Source organism: Pleurodeles waltl, chromosome 10 (genome assembly GCF_031143425.1).
Source record: "Pleurodeles waltl isolate 20211129_DDA chromosome 10, aPleWal1.hap1.20221129, whole genome shotgun sequence".
In the NCBI taxonomy this organism is placed as follows: domain Eukaryota; kingdom Metazoa; phylum Chordata; class Amphibia; order Caudata; family Salamandridae; genus Pleurodeles; species Pleurodeles waltl.
The window spans coordinates 38,415,150-38,429,957 of NC_090449.1; the positions used below are offsets into that span (position 1 = coordinate 38,415,150).

The 14,808-nt window shown below is 44.2% G+C and overlaps 1 protein-coding gene across 5 annotated transcripts in view; it reads left to right on the forward strand.

The window, feature by feature from the left end:
* LOC138261016 (methyl-CpG-binding domain protein 1-like) overlaps positions 1 to 14,808 on the forward strand; it is a 1,081,642-nt gene that overhangs the window by 138,425 nt on the left and 928,409 nt on the right. For 3 of the 5 annotated variants that reach the window (XM_069209616.1, XM_069209620.1, XM_069209621.1), the window contains exon 2: positions 13,728 to 13,917. The exons of 1 other annotated variant lie outside the window; for it this stretch is intronic. The gene's annotated coding sequence lies outside the window, so the exon portion shown is untranslated. Of the gene's footprint in view, positions 1 to 5,379; positions 5,589 to 13,727; positions 13,918 to 14,808 lie in introns of all 5 variants that reach the window. One more of the 5 variants, XM_069209617.1, reaches the window with a different exon arrangement.

Here is a 14,808-nt window from a genome sequence, read left to right on the forward strand (position 1 = left end):
GGTAGCTATGGCAAAGCAGCTTTGGCTGAACTAGGAGACGCGTAAAGCTCCTACTATACCACTGGTGTCATATGCACAATATCATAAGAAAACACAAAACACAGAAGTACTAAAAATAAAGGTACTTTATTTTTATGACAATATGCCAAAAGTATCTCAGTGAGTACCCTTAGTATGAGGATAAGATATATTCACAATCTATATGTACACAAACCAAAATTATGCAGGTAATAGCAAGAACAGCAATGCAAGCAGTGTAAAGTTACAATAGATTGCAATAGGAGCACATAGGTATAGGGGCAGCACAGACCATATACTCCAAAAGTGGAATGCGAACCACAAATGGACCCCAAACCTATGTGAGCTTGTAGAGGGTCGCTGGGACTGTAAGAAAACAGTGAGGGTTAGAAAAATAGCCCACCCCAACCCCCAGATAGCACAGAAGTCGTGATAGGGGGATTCAGAAGGAAGAACAAACACCAGCAATGCAACAACAGTGGATTTCTGGACCTGAGTACCTGTAAGACAAGGGGACCAAGTCCAATAGTTGCGACAGTGTCGAGAGTGGGCAGGAGCCCAGGAAATGCCAGCTGAGGGTGCAAGGAAGCTGCCACCTGTTGGAAGAAGCTTGGAGTTCTGCAAGAAAGAAGAGGACTAGGAACTTCTCCTTTGGAGGATGGATGTCCCACGTCGCAATGAAGCTTGCAGAGGTGTTCCCACGCAGAAAGACCGCAAACAAGCCGTGCTAGCTGCAAGGGTCACGGTTGGGGTTTTTGGGTGCTGCTGTGGCCCAGGAGGGACCAGGATGTCGCCACTCGGAAGAGAAGGCAGAGGGGGCGCCCAGCAACACAGGGAGCCCTCACAGAAGCAGGCAGCACCCGTACCTAAACATGCACTTAGAAGAAAAGTGAACCGGAGTCCACCCGAAGTCACAAAAGGGAGTCCCTCGACGCCGGAGGACAACTCAAAAGGTTGTGCACTGCAGGTTATAGTGTCGGGGGACCCAGGCTTGGCTGTGCACGAAGGAAATCCTGGAAGAGTGCACAGGAGCCGGAGCAGCTGCAGATCAAGGGATACCCAGCAATGCAGTCTAGCGTGGGGAGGCAAGGACTTACCTTCACCAAACTTGGACTGAAGAGTCACTGGACTGTGGGAGTCACTTGGACAGAGTTGCTGAGTTCAAGGGACCACGCTCGTCTGGCTGAGAGGGGACCCAGAGGACCAGTGATGCAGTCTTTTGGTGCCTGCGGTTGCAGGGGGAAGATTCCGTCGACCCACTGGAGATTTTTCTTCAGAGCTCCTGGTGCAGAAACAAGGCAGACTACCCCCAGAGCATGCACCAACTGGAAACAGTCGAGAAAGCAGGCAGGATGAAGCAATACACGGTTGCTAGTAGTCGTCTTGCTACTTTGTTGCAGTTTTGCAGGCGTCCTGAGCAGTCAGCGGTCGATCCTTTGGCAGAAGGTGAAGAGGGAGATGCAGAGGAACTCTGGTGAGCTCTTGCATTAGTTATCTGGTGAGATCCCCAAAGCAGAGACCCTAAATAGCCAGAAAAGGAGGTTTGGCTACCTAGGAAGGAGGATTGGCTACCAAGAGAGGTAAGAGCCTATCAGAAGGAGCCTTTGATGTCACCTGCTGGCACTAGCCACTCAGAGCAGTCCAGTGTGCCAGCAACACCTCTGTTTCCAAGATGGCAGCGGTCTGGGACACACTGGAGGATCTCTGGGCACCTCCCCTGGGAGGTGCAGGTCAGGGGAGTGGCACTCCCCTTTCCTTTGTCCAGTTTCACACCAGAGCAGGGCTGGGGGAATCCCTGAACCGGTGTAGACTGGCTTATGCAGAGATGGGCACCATCTGTGCCCATCAAAGCATTTCCAGAGGCTGGGAGAGGCTACTCCTCCCAGCCCTCACACCTATTTCCAAAGGGAGAGGGTGTTACACCCTCTCTCTGAGGAAGTCCTTTGTTCTGCCTTCCTGGGCCAGGGCTGCCTGGACCCCAGGAGGGCAGAAACCTGTCTGAGGGGATGGCAGCAGCAGCTGCAGTGGAGACCCCGGAAAGGCAGTTTGGCAGTACCCGGATTCTGTGCTAGAGACCTGGGGGATCATGGAATTCTCACCCCAATGCCTGAATGACATTGGGGTGACAATTCCATGATCTTAGACATGTTACATGGCCATATTCGGAGTTACCATTGTGACGCTGTACATAGGTAGTGACCTATGTACAGTGCACACGTGTAATGGTGTCCCCGCACTCACAAAGTCCGGGGAATTTGCCCTGACCGATGTGGGAGCACCTTTGCTAGTGCCAGGGTGCCCACACACTAAGTAACTTTGCACCCAACCTTCACCAGGTGAAGGTTAGACATATAGGTGACTTATAAGTTACTTAAGTGCAGTGGTAAATGGCTGTGAAATAACGTGGACATTATTCCACTCAGGCTGCACTGGCAGGCCTGTGTAAGAATTGTCAGAGGTCCCTATGGGTGGCAAAGGAAATGCTGCAGCCCATAGGGATCTCCTGGAACCCCAATACTCTGGGTACCTCAGTACCATATACTAGGGAATTATATGGGTGTACCAGTATGCCAATGTGAATTGGTAAATTTAGTCACTAGCCTGTTAGTGACAAATTTGGAAAGCAGAGAGAGCATAACCACTGAGGTTCTGGTTAGCAGAGCCTCAGTGAGACAGTTAGGCATCACACAGGGAACACATACAGGGCACATGCTTATGAGCATTGGGGCCCTGCCTGACAGGGTCCTAGTGACACATAGACTAAAACAACATATATACAGTGAAATATGGGGGTAACATGCCAGGCAAGATGGTACTTTCCTACACCTGATAGGTATCAGTACACTGATACACATCCTTCTCGTTCCTTTCAGGACTTACCTGACAAAAACTCAGAGAGAGGGGGACGACCCAAACGCATGCATGAAGAGTATGTGAAACTGAAAAAATACTCTCAACCCTCATCTGACATCATCATGAACGAGCATTGGCATAGCCAATATGTCTTGCCATTAGGACCTCATAGGTGTTTAGCTATGCAGCACATTAGTCTGGGTGTTACATTTAAGGTTAAAATTCCAAATTATTGTGTAGGAGGTGGCAGTGTATGCCTCACATGTTGCGGGGCACTCCCACTTCATGCTGGTCATAAGGTGTACGCTTACCTCCTTACAGGAGTGCTTGTTCTGTGCCGAGTTATCTATTCAGCAAGTCTCGGGATTCAGGGGTGCATGATAGATTGTGTGGTTAATGTACTTGCAGCAGAGACCCCTATGTAATCTATTGGTCACATACAGCAATGTTGTTACCTGCAACTCACACCAGGGTCTGGAAACGAGGTACGCTTTAGATGAAAATAAATGCCCACCATCCCAGCAGTTGCTGCGCAGAGTACTTGTGTCCATGATGATATTTGACAATCGACGCACCTAGATTATATATAATCTGTTTCTCAACCAAGAAATGCACTCTCGCTCTCTCACCCTGCCTCGCACTCTCACGCACACACACTCTCACACACACACACACTCTCTCTCACACACCCACACACGTCAGTGAAGGGAGGGAGAGCAGAACAAGCCTTTATGTATACGCAGATGTCAATGCAGCCTACAAGCTCACTGAAATCAAGAAATCTGGATAAAATACAACTGTGAAATGTGTTACCTAGAGGAAGCAACCCCTTGTTTAGCAAATGAGAACTTCCCATTGAGGGGTGTGTCCGCAATCCCTACAGTTAAGAACTTGAGGGAAATGTTTATAAAATGCTAAGCTACAAAGCATTGAAAATGCCTAACATTTTGCCTCTTGGAACGGACTGCAGTGCTGCAGCTAGATTCACCCAGCACTAGAGCTTGGCTCTACAAGGAAGTGCAGTCACAGACTGCGATACTGCACGCAGGCTCACCCAGCACTAGAGCTTGGCTCTACAGGTAAATTTAGTCTTGGACTGCGATACTCCACCCAGATTCACTCAGCGCTGAAGCCTCACGATACAGGGACCTCTATTACTGCACCCTTGTACACCGATGGCTGGTTCCATCTCATGGGAACAGACTCTATTTTTGGCCAGCGCCTGTGCCCACAGGTCTGCATGCTCTGAGCTGACTGGGCACTAAAACACAGGTAGATTCAATATAGACATTTCAGTCATTCTCTAAGAGGAAATGACAGCGGACCTACAAATTAAAGCCATAAATACATCACAACATTGGTGAATTAAATGTGTAAAAAAATTAGATTTGCATTGTATTCGGAAATATTCAGATAGAACAGGGGTTGTAACACTTAACAATGAAAAGTGCATCACAGATTAAAAAGTGTTCCCTTCCATGATTGCTGCTGGCAGGTGACTCTTCACAAGGCCGCGGGTAGATGGGCTGCAGGCTGCCAGTGATTGTACCGGGGACACACTAATTTATAAATTCTTAAAGGGCCGTTTTTTGTGGTGTAAAGGGCATGGGAGCAAAACTGTGGACAATGGACATGTTTGTGTGTGTGGAGAGAGCATGTGGACAACGAACACTCCCCTGTGTGCGTGTAAGAGCATGTGGACAGCATACACCTTCTTGTCAGTGTAAGTGCATCTTCGTGCGTGTGTGTGTGCGTGCGTGTGTGTAGGAGTGTTGTGACACCGCACACTATGTATCAGAGAGAATGTGCGAGCGTTTAAAAAGCCACAAAAATGCGTCCCTGTATCACTTGTGTTAGATGTGACTCGCCGGAAAGAAACAGCAATAACAACCGCTTGGAGCCACATGCTGTTCTGGTCTCCTAACAATGGTTGGCAGCCGCACATAAAACGCTGGAACCTCCTATTGTTCTTGGAACTCCCGTGATTAGGGACATATGTGCAACACTCTAAAGAAGATGAAGTTCAGTTTTCCCTGGAGCTGAGATCTTCACATAGATGTGACACACCACAACTTGCTGACATCGAGAATAGACATAGACAAAGGACTTAACTAGGTACTGCTTCCCTGCCGCTCTTCATCAGCGTGGTTGAGGTCTCAGCTGTAGTGGCCCAAAAAGATGAATAACGAGAATTAAAAAAGATTTAGTGGGTGTAGTATCCTGTGATTCTGTTCCGCGTGCTGTGCGATGGTGTCTTCCAGCGTGTGGGCGCGTGGAGCAGAATCAGGAGGAGAGAGAGGAAATTAAGCGCGGAGGAGGCAGTGGCGGTTGCCGTGTCTCCCTCCCGGTCAAGGCATGTAATAAACTTTTTTCCTTTCAACCAACCGCCTCAGCCCAGATTATTTCACTGGCGATGAGAATGGGATGTAGTGCAGTGCAGACCGGGAGGAGAGACAACGGCGATACAACGGTGATTGATTGATTTTTTAATTTTTTTTTTTTTGGAAGGCAGTGTCCCGGAAGGGCACTTTTCGAAGACGTGATTCTGGGGAGCGGCTGGTTGACTTCGTGTGGAGGCTCTATATAGTAATCAACTCCGTCCCAAAGCAAGGCAGCAGCAAGGATCATCGAGTTACAGTGTTGCTTAGCAACAATGGGAAGCATTTTCTGAAGTTTTTCTCAACGGCAAGGAGTCGGGCTGTACTTGCCTAGCAACCGTAAGTAGCTTTCTCTGAATGTTTGAGAGCCCAGGTTGTTGCTAAGTAACTGGAGACAATATCGATTTGACTGCTTTTCAACCCAAGACATCGTATATCCTGGCAACAATTTAATTTTTCAAGGGGTTAGAAATGAACTTTTGTATTGAAGCAACTGGAAATAATATTTTGGAGTGCTAAGGTCGGGAAATGTTTTGTTTTTTATAGTTGAAGTCTGAGCCAGAAACAAATATTGGGACTCTATTGTTGTGTTAAATAAAAAAAAGATGAAAAAGAAAAAAATGGAAGGAAGGATTTACTGCACCAAGTTTTTTTTTTTTAAACACCCCTGGGGAACCCATCATAGCCTGGGAGGACTGGAAAGATGGGTTTGAAGCGTATGTCCTGGCTGTGGGTGGAGATATATTCACGGCATCCAGAAAATTGGCCAGGTTGAAGCACTGCTTGGGTGCAGAAGGAAGGCGCATTTTGAAACATTTACCATATCCTTATGAGGATGGAGACCAGGATGAGGATGAATACGGGGTTGCCATGGAACAGTTGAACTCTAATTTTGGAAAGAAGAAAAATGTTGTGTAGCATTTTAAATTTTTAAAAAGGAGCCAATTGCCAGGAGAGTCTGTTGAAAGTTATGTGGCAAGTCTGAGGATTTTGGCAGCTACTTGCAATTACGGTCATTTTCAAGATGAATTTCTGAGAGACCAACTGGTTTTGAAAGTTAATGATAAAAAAATTCAAGAAAAATTGTGGAATACAGAAGATTTGACATTATAAAAAGCCATAGACTTTATTAAAAGAGTTGAGATAACGAATGATGGCTTAAAGGCCAGGAGCTGTGAATGCAGTCAATGCAGAAGATTCTAAATTCAAAAGGAGAGATCAATTTGGAACTTCTGCGAAGATGTATGGAAGAAAGGATATTATTTGTTACAAATGTGGCTTCAAGGGGCACATAGCGACTGACGCTTGCTGTCCTGCGGCTGGGCAAGTGTGCAGGAAGTGCAAATCCAAGGGACATTTTGCAAGAGTGTGCAAAGGGAAGCAGATGTACGCAAGGAGGGGTAGAGTAGCAATCAATTCAGTGGGAAGTGATAGTGAGGACATTGACACCCAACAATTTATTTTGCAGGTGGTGGATGTTGGGAGTGTGAGTTCCAGTGGTCTGCACTGCGTAATTAAAATTGATGGGGTAGATTAACTTGTGATTGCTGACTCTGGGCAAGATATACTTTGATTGGAAAAGAAAACATATCTAGTTTTCCGGCGCATGTGATCAAACCACCCAATGTACGTTTGCTAGCTTATGGTAACAAACACATTGAGCTTGTGGGGTATATGGACGCTTCACTAGAGTTCCAAGGGACAGTTGTTAACTCTAAAGTATATTTTGTGGAGGAGGGTACCAATTTATTAGGTTGGCCGCAACAAAAAGACCTCTGCATAATTCTTGATCCTAATCACCCTGATCAAGTATTGGGGTTGAAGTTTAGTGTGCACATGGTGCAAAGAACTAACTTTGTTAAGGAATTCCCTCAGGTATTTAGTAATAAGTTGGGAAAGTTGAAGGGGTTTATGCATAAAATCGTTTTGAAGCGGGATGCTGTACCTAAGGCTCATAAACTGCGTTCCATTCCTGTTGTGATGAAGGAACAGTTACGACAAGAACTATCCAAGTTGACAGAGCAAGGTGTGATTGAAGAAATTGAGGCGTCTGAGTGGTTGGCGCCAGTGGTGATTGCTAAGAAGGCCAATGGTGACATGCGTTTGTGTGTGGATTTGCGCAATCTTAATGCTGCTAATTTGGTGGATAGACATCCTCTGCCCAGTATTGGTGAAATGTTATCTACAGTGAAGGGGGCAAGTGTATTTTACTACTTTGGACTTATCATCTGCGTATCATCAGATTGAGTTACATCCTGCGTTGAGCATTAACCTCTTTTATTACTCCAGAGGGGGCATACAGATTTAGGCGCATGCCTTTCGGCTTGGCGTCAGCGTCGTCAGTATTTCAACGGGCAATGCATCATTTACTTAAAGATATCTCAGGTGTTACATATTTTCAAGATGATATCTTGGTGTTTGGTGGTGACCAGGAAGAACCTGATGGAGCTATGAGAAAGGTGTTGAGTGTTTTAAGGGAGAGTGGGCTGACAATTAAGTTGGAGAAATGCAGATTGAGTGTGCCGGAGGTGGAGTATTTGGGTCATTGCATTAACAAAGATGGGATTTCGCCTAAACTTAATTTAGTGGAGGCAATAGAAAGTGCTCCTTCTCCAGCCAACAAAGATCAGTTAAGGTCGTTTTTAGGCCTAGCAGAATACTACTCAAAGTTTATTCCCAAGTTTGCCAACAAGGCTGTACATATGAGAAAGTTGTTATACGTGAGGGAGCAATTTGTATGGAGCGAGGATTGTGAGAGGGAATTTTGTTTGTTGAAGAAACAAATTGCCTCAGCTCCAGCTCTTAAGCCATTTGACACCAAGGATGAGGTCATTATCAATAGAGATGCCAGTTCTGTGGGGCTGGGAGCGGTATTAATGCAAAGAAGAGGGGGAAGAGAAGTGACAATTGCATATGCTTCCAGACCGTTGAGTTTGTCAGAAATGAACTACTCCACCATCGAAAAGGAGGCATTGGCATGTTGGTGGGGTGTTGACCATTTCCGCAATTATGTCTGGGGTTTGAAATTTGTGATTAGTACTGATCATCGCCCATTAGTAGAAGTATTTTCGACTAAGGGGGCGGGTAGGGCCACACCTAGAATAGCTCGTTCGGTGGCCAGAATGTTGGAGTACAATTATGATTTGGTGTATTTTCCTGGAAAAAAGAATGTGTTGGCTGATTGTCTATCTGTGCGTTCAGTTCTGGGTGGAAAGGGTGAACCTGAACTTGATGAACTCATAGCCTCTGTAGGTGTGGATGTAGGGTGTGTGACAGGAGGCAGAATCTCACATGAAGAATGGGTGTCTGTGGTTCAAAAATATGTCGTGTTGCAAGAAGTGATTGGTTATTGCCGACAAGGGTGGCCAAATAGAGGTGGTGCTTCTTGCGATGCAGAGTACTTCCATCAAGTTGGTGTAGAGTTGTGTATGATGAATGGAGTGGTGGTCAGGGGCGAGCTGTTGGTGGTTCGTACTGTCTTGCGGGAATGAGTATTGATATTGGCTCATGAGGGCCATCTCAGAATGAGCGCAACAAAAAGGCGGGTCAGATTGGAGTACTGGTGGCCAGGCCTTGATAGGGATGTGGAACATCATGTGAGGGAGTGTGTGTTGTGTGCATGGAGCGACAAGTTTCATAAGGTTGTTAAAAGTGATCTTGTTGTGTCTGACAAATCGGATGGGCCGTGGAAAAAAATAGCCATTGATAATATGGGTCCGTTTAATATTTTGGGAAGTGTGCCGAAATATGCTTTGGTGGTCGTGGACTATTTTTCCAGGTGTTCAGTCGTGAAAATTGTAGAAAACATAAATACTGTGTATGTTGTGGAGTTCTTGACGGATTTATTTGATTCAGAAGGAATCCCTGAGACAATAGTTTCTGACAATGGTGTGCAATTTGTATCAAATGTTTTGAAAGAGTTTTTATGCAAATTTGACATAGAGCACATCAGAGCATCTGTTTATTATCCACAGAGTAATGGTTTGGTGGAGCAGTGGAACAGGACGCTGAAAGAGGGGCTGCAATTAGCGATCTATAATGGTATAAATTGGCAGAAGGCAATGAAGGACCTAGTTTGGGCATACCGCACTACTCCCCATAGTTTGACGGGAAAGTCATCTTTCGAGGTCATGAAAGGTAGAAAACCGAGGACATTTTTGTCAAAAGGTGTGGAAAGTAAGAAGTTTAATAAGAGTGAAATACCTGGTAATTACAAAGTTGGTGATTGGGTGCAAGTAGTGAAGGGCGCATGGATAGCTAAAGGGGAGTCTACATTTTCACAGCCTTTGGAGGTGAGAAAAGTGTACAAGTATGCCGTGTTGCTGAGTGATAGTAATGTGTGGAATCGTGGGAAGGTTATAAAGGTACCTGTATGGTTTAGTTAGGAGAAGTTGTTGAACAGGGGAAACAAATCGGGAAACAATGATGATATCGGTCCTAGTGAAACCCCATTGAATAAGAGTGAGTGTGAAGGTGAGGGACAAGTCGGTGTTGAGAAGGCCGAAGAGATTTGATGACTATTTCGAACAGTAACATTGGCAAGGTGCTTTTGCTTAGAGTATACTTTGTTGTATTATCAATAATTAATTCAGCACAATTAGTTATTATGTATCACATGTATTTATCATATACCTATTCAAGTTATGTTAAGATTTTCATGTATTATTATGTGGTTGTCATTTTATTTTGAGGGAAGGGGGGTGTGTAGTATCCTGTGATTATGTTCCGCGCGCCGTGTGATGGTGTATTCCAGCGTGTGGGCGCGTGGAGCAGAATCGGGAGGAGAGAGAGGAAACTGAGCGCGGAGGAGGCAGCGGCGGTTGCGGTGTCTCCCTTCCGGTCAAGGCATGTAATAAACTATTTTCCTTTCAACTCACCGCCTCGGCCCAGATTATTTCAGAGGGCCTTCAGAGCTTGGAAACATGCGCTTACTACGAAAATCGTTAAAGCAGGGCCTGGGGAGCAGGGGTTTGACCTGGCAAACAGCGATGGGTGGGAGCTGGTGCAGGCGACACGAGGAGATTGAGTGATTTATGAATATAATTAAAGATAAGCAAATCTGCGGAAAGGGGAGGAGGGCGACAACAAGCATGGAGGAGACAACAACATAGCCTCTGGCTTATAAAGCGCTCGGAGCAACAAGGAAAAAGTAGACCCTGAGCTACCAACTTAAATGGGACAAGTGGAATATTATAAGTAATGTAGGGCTTCTCCCTGGGAGGGAACGAACAACGAAAAAAGAGGGGCAAACAGGAAAAATAACAACTTAAGAAGCGAGGATTTTTAAAGCACACCGAAACGCACAAATAAAAAGCAGTGGGTGATCTGTAAGCCCACAAAGTATATACAGCATGTCTTGAAAAGGCAGCACAAGTGCTGTCTAGGTTTGACCTAAAAAGGAAGAGAAAATTCCACAAACCAAACACCAGTTTAAAAAGAAGGTGCCATGTATTTCAATTAAATATGCCACACATATTGGAAAACGCTTTTTCAGAACAAGGCACGAGCATTGACACTGCTAGACAGAGCAGCAGAGGTCACAATAGTTCTCCAGAATCGTTAAGAGTTTCTGGTTTTGAAAGTAATTCGTGAATTTGTTCAAGTTGAAAGGCAAGATAGGTGGGTTAGCCCTCCCAACAGACATTTATTTGGGCATCCTTATTGAGGGTGACATACTGTGTAGTATTAAAGTAATTTTCTGGGAAAATATAACAACAACATTTGACATTCTCTTGGCTGAGGTAGATTGGCCGCATAAGTTTGTTAGAAAAGTCCCACATGGAGAAGCTGTAACAATACCTTCCTTCTCTGTTGTCTCTGAAACAGTAAAACAGCGCATGTTGAAGCTTGAGCTCTTGCACAAGCCCTGGCATTATACCTCAGTCGTAAGTTGGGATAAGGGTTCCCTTTACCATGTAATTCCTACTCGCTCTAGTCCACAAGTGCCCCCACAATACCCAATAACAAATTAAGCTAAAGCACCTGTGAGAGAGATTCTTTCACAACTAGCGATTGAGCCCTGCATATCGCCCATGAATAATCCTCATTTTCCAGTAATAAAACCAGATCATTTCTACTGTTTAGTCTTATACTAGAGACATTTAAACAGTCGTATGCGCACCTTTCCAATTCAAAATTCACATATTAAGACTTTAATAAATAATATAGTCTGAAAAAATGACAAAACATTAGATATTTGCAATGAGTTTTTCTGCCAAAATGTAGTGCAGGAAAGCAGGGATCTAACTGCATTCAGCACCCTGGGAATTGAGAGATATTCTGTTGACTCGCACAAGGGTACAGCCCACAATTGCTTGGTGCCTGAGTACCGTCAATTTTACAAGAGATTGACTCCAATGCATTGTCCTACATTGATGATACACTTAAGCAGAGTATATAGCAAAATCCTGGGATTTGCTGAGTATGGCTACAAATTAAATTTTCAAAAATTACCTTTCTCTGTGTCCTATTTTTGGGATGCGAGCTGTCCAATGAAGGCAAAAACCTTGCACCAGATTTCGTAGAGAAATGTGTTCTTATGCAACGACCAGACACCATAAAAAAAAAAATATATATATATAATCTCTTTAAGACTTTCTGAACTTTGGTAGAACATCCATACCAGACTATGCACAATGCGTCAAACCATTTTACATACTCGCGTCAACACCACAAACTTAGTAATCCACATAATTGCAGGGTCCACTGGCTTTACATATACCACTTTAATGAGGGTGATAGTGTGCTGAATGCTAATAAGTAGTATTTATATTCTAATGCTGATTTTTTTTTTTTACGTTGACTGAAAAAATACTTACTGCAGTTCAGGCAGCTGCTGTAAAGCAATGACTGTTTCCTCAGGGTAAGCACATAATAGTTGAAACCCCAGTTCCAGCCTTAAGGCTGTTACCAAGGTAAGCGTTCCTAACGCGAAAGTCCTACATCCAACATGGATAGAGTGAGTCACTTCCTTAACAGCTACTGAAGTTGACTATGTCTTTGACCCCACTTTGCAAGCACAAGAATTTGTCCAATACAAACAAGAATACCCTAAACCCAGTGGCATTTTGCCTCTTAATCAGAATGATTAAATAATATATACTGATGGTTCAGCTCAGCCTGTGGTTGGCATTAGACAATATTCTGCTGCGTGTACTGCAGTATGTGTTGTTATGAAAAATGGAGTATTTCAGGCACAAAAAAAGTTTATCCAAGCCTTAGGGTATTGTACAGCTCATCTGGCTGAATTGAAAGCTTTGATTCTGGCACTAGAGAATACAGATCCTGAATTCCCCACAATTAAACTGTGATTCATATTACTGTGCCCAGTCTTACAATGAAAATCAACATCATTGACGTCTGAAGCGATTCAGAGACTCTAAAGGAAGTGTTATCAAGCATAAAGTGCTTTGGGGAAAAGTGGAGAACCATAAAGATTGCTTGCCCACAGGCTCATGTAATTCATACACTTGAGTCACTACTGTTTGTTCCTGGGAATTCACTGGGGGATGAAGCCACCGAAGCAACAGCCCAGACTACTGCAGTGGCTGCAATTACTTGTTCTTACACAAGGGTGGATGATGACATCATGGCCACCTGTTACTGCTTCAGGTAGTGGTACACCATTACCTAAAAAATGTACAGCAAAATATTCTAATCTTTTGAGTGCCCAAAACATTCCGGTTGCTTGCATTCCCAGGTTGGGTGATAGAGTAAATACCCAACCAGGGCTGCAGGCTTGAATTAATTATTGCTACAGATGAAGGTTTAGCGCCTGCTCATGCAGGTGTGGCGGCTACAGTTTCCAAACTACAGAAACTCTATTGGTGGCACGGTCTATACAAACTGACAAAAGAATATGTCCTCAGTTGTACCATTTGCCAGCCAATTAAAGGTTCCTCCACAGCTCGCCCACCACTGACACCCCTCTTTGTTTCTAACAGACCTCTCCAGTGTGTGTATTTGGATCATTGCAGACCTCGAAATTCAGATGGTGTGTTTACATTTATTCTGCTGGCCGTAAATTCATGTTCTAGATTCCTATGGGTGTCGCCAAAGCGATTGGCTGACGCTCGAGCTGTTAATAAAACTTTGCTAGTCTTCATCAGGACATGTACAGAAGAAGCATTCCTCTTTGACCAGGACCAGTGCTTGCCTCTAGGGTTTACTGGGATACAATGGGAACCCTGGCTGGTGCATTATTACTCCCCTTATCACCCTGAAGGAAATTCAGTTGTAGAAAGAAAGAACCATGACTTAAAGCAGTCCCTAACAGCTAGAGTATTAGAATCTTGTTGTAGTTGGATCCATCACTTGTATGGAGTCTAGAGAGCTTCAAATCTGCCCAGATAATCGCTGGGAGACCGAAGCCCCTATGAAGTCCTATTTGGGGTCCAGATGTTCATTCCAGATCTTGATTAACTGTGGCACAATGGCGGCAGAAATGCCTTTTGACATGAACATTTTGCTGTCTTACAGGAACTACAAAACGTCTGGGATAGCTGCTCGATTGAAATTACCAAATGTTCTGTCGCTGATGAAGTGAAGGAACAACCAGCATCTTGTGACTGGATTCCTAAAGTTGAGGATCTGGTTTGAGAAAATATTGTGGATTGGAAGGTGTTTGGCTCGTCATACTGAGCACTGGTGCCAGTCCTTGGCATTAAAGGTATCAGAAGTGTGATTTTGCCACTGCTTGCTGGTTGTAGAAACAAACGCTTTGTTTTGATTGATCTGATTAAGCGCTACCACCATGTGGCCAGTCCTATGCAGTAAGCTACGAGGGTCCTGGATAGTTTTCTGCTTCCTCTCACTACCGTGCAGGAAATCCCTCTACAAGCATTAAGTAGTACAAGTATTGTGTCTCGCCGCTAGAGACTTTGGATGCTGAATTTCCACTAGTTCCTGTTGCTACTGCTAATACAGAACACACCTCAGACATGAGTCTACAATTTTATCTTGCTGCTTCTAACAATGAACATTTATTATCAACCACTTTTTGGAGGTGCCAACCAGTTCTCCTTTACCACATGATGTTCCTGTTTTTGCACAGTCTGCCTCTGGTTAAAATGCACACATCTGATTCCTCAATGGTCCTATATCTGGATTGGCATTTCACTGATTTCCTCTTCATTTGGATTGGATTTGTAAGCTTTCTTCTTGCTTCTGAATGGACCTTGCCTCCCAGAACACTCTGATCCTGAACTGGCAGCTGAGGTGCTAAAGCCTCATTATTCTTCACATAGAGTTCAAAGATAGCTATCTCTTGAGAACATTTCTGCATTTCCTGTGTCTGTTGGAATTGTTTAGGATAATGTCCCATGTAATATTTTTAGTCCAACAGAAAAATTACAAATTCCTTGTGTGTTTAAGATTGCTATGGATGATAAAAATACTCCCTGGCCATTTCTGACGAATGAGATATGGAAACTATGAAAAATGCTTTCTGAATTAAAATGTTATACGCTATTTGAACCTGAATATTTGTATTAAAATTCTGCTAATTATGTTGAAATGTTTTATCTCCACTATGTGCCTCACAATTTAAAATGAGTTAGTT